A 2,500-nucleotide genomic window follows, 5' to 3' on the forward strand; every position below is an offset into this window, starting at 1 on the left:
TACCGCGATTCTGCGATAATCAATATATCGTAAGACAATACTAAACGATACATGATGTATGACGTATGTCTAACGATGAACACAGAATGACAGTGAAAAGGCAAAAAAAGTGCTGGACTTCGGACTTTATTCGCGGTCCCAACTGAGTTTTTCAGTTACTCGTCGTTAACTTCCGTTCAGGTTTTCTTCATTCCTGTGTTGAGCGCCACCTGGAGGAGCAGAGAAAGCAGTTCAGAGCGCATTATTTTATTGATTAAAATATATATATTTTGGGCGATATTTCCTGCCTAACTCTTCAGGAAAAAGGCATTAAAATGCTAAAAAAACAATGATAATCGTATCTGCAATCATACAACCATTCTAACGTTATTTCGCGCCAGTGATTCGATTCTCGTGTCGCACGAACAAGGGCGCCGATAGTGTATATCGCTGTGTATATATTTTGTCCCACCCCTACTCAAAACGTTGTTATTCACGCTGAGGCGAGGCTGCCGCGCTGGCCTAGGTCCCTGGACGTTCATCTGATGCGTATTGTCCATTTGTATTTGGTTACTGTGTTACTTTAAACAATTGGAAAAAAAAACGCTTCCCCAGGTCCTACCTTGGGTTTAGGTCCGGGATTTAGACGGGATTCGGGGTTCGGCATGCTAGCGTCGGTGCCCTGGTAGTCAATGTGTTGACGGCTGCGCTGCGCAGTATCGGTAGCTGTTAGCTAACAAAGCTATCGTCAGCAGAGCTGTGGTCAGCCTGATGCCCCCCCCCCCCCGCAGTCGTTTATCAGTCAGAATGTCCGCCGTGTGAATAAGGCTGTTTAATGGGATGGGATTTTCTACACCGTTGTGTTGGGACCACATGCTGGGTTGTCTGTCTGGCATTCCGGGGTCGTGGGAGATTAAAACATGTCTGTTGGATTTCCAAATAATATGACCGTCTTATGTAGTATGTGAACCGCCTGCATAATGATTCTCAGTCCCAAGCAAACTACTTGGTGTGGCTATATCCACAGATCTATCTATAAATATAGATATACGGCAACAACAGTGCTGATTTATTTATAAGCCTTCATTAGCTGATCGCGGTCTCATCATTACGTTATATAACAATGTTGCAGTAGCTACAGCGGGACAATGCTTAAAACTGGTTTAATCACCTTTAATTCCACACTAACTATTTCCATTGCTGGCACATAGCTCTAGTAACTGTTATTCCCTGATCATCGCTTTCGGCTCGGTTGATATTTGACAATTCTCAAATACTTCCAATCTTAAAGGCTTGGACTCTGGCTCACTGTGCGGAACGATAGGAACATGTTTCGTTAATAACAAACGCTATGAGATGGGAAAAGTCTCCAGAGCAGCTTCTCAGACGTCAGCTCTTCATCAGACTCCTGCTCAGCTGTGAGCCCGCTCGATGTACCCCCAATAAACCGTCCGATCACCTCAAGAGGCGTTCAGACCGGTCCGCTAACGTTGAACCGATCACACTCAAGGAACCAACCACCAGCTCCTGCCTTGCCCACTAAGAGACACAAAGAGGAAAACTCCCACGGGAGCAGAAATAACACGAGAGCGAGCAGACGAACGCAGACAGCACGTGGGCTCACGGGGGCGTCAGTAGTGGGGGGCTAGCTCTACGCTCGCTCAGTTAATGGCTCTTCCACCGAGGCTGTGTTGTGTTACGGCCCTCGCGGGGCAGAGGAATACTGCGTGCGAGTGCGGTAAAAAAAGTGCTTGCGATAATCATCTGTGTGCGCGGATGTTGTTAGTCGCGCGCGTGCACGGTCGTTTGCGCTCGTGAGCGTTGGTCAGTGATTACCGCGAGGCCCCCGACCCGCTGCTTAGCACCGTCCGTCTGATTCACCCTACAGGGGTGATTCAGACTCTTATTACGGGCGGTTTCTCGGAGCCGGACCCTGTCACCATGGCAACAAGTCGACTGTTGGAATCCAAACTTCGACGGTTGATATATATTTCTTTTCGTCAGACCGACGTTGAACTATTTCTTGGTAGAATTTCTAGGAAGTCTGTGCCTTGTCTCTCTTGCCTTTGTGCCTGTCTCACTCGCTATCTGTCTTGACTCGTCTGCCTACACCTCTTCCCACACTGAAGGAGACTTTAGTCTGAAAAGAAGGGTAGACGGACGAGTAATATACAGACATTTAATGTACATATCCTAGACATTGAACTACATCCACGGGTAGAATCTGACCGGTCAAATAAAAGTCTCCCCACACTGAAGGAGTTTTTATTTTTTTTAGTGCGCAGGAATCTAATCCAATTCCTTGTTCTGTCCTCCGGTCCGGCAGCGACGTGGACGGGCTCCAGCACGGCCTCCTACACCCCCGTGGGACCCCACCAGAACGGGCGGAGCCACCAGCAGGGCCCGCTGCACCACCAGCCCGCGCCCAACACACACTTCTGTACGGCCCCCGAGCACCACCACACCGCCACACCGCCTCTCACGCGGACCAGTGTCCGCAGCGGGGGCGGGGCTGAGAGGC

General features: G+C 49.2%; 1 protein-coding gene across 3 annotated transcripts in view; it reads left to right on the plus strand.

Annotated features, from left to right (window-relative positions):
* The first annotated feature begins 2,338 nt into the window (after nt 1–2,338).
* LOC132458913 (mothers against decapentaplegic homolog 4-like) overlaps nt 2,339–2,500 on the plus strand; it is an 8,782-nt gene continuing 8,620 nt past the window's right edge. For all 3 annotated transcript variants that reach the window (XR_009526023.1, XR_009526024.1, XM_060053309.1), the window contains exon 1: nt 2,339–2,419. The gene's annotated coding sequence lies outside the window, so the exon portion shown is untranslated. The remainder of the gene's footprint in view (nt 2,420–2,500) is intronic.

Source organism: Gadus macrocephalus, chromosome 6 (genome assembly GCF_031168955.1).
Source record: "Gadus macrocephalus chromosome 6, ASM3116895v1".
NCBI lineage: Eukaryota > Metazoa > Chordata > Actinopteri > Gadiformes > Gadidae > Gadus > Gadus macrocephalus.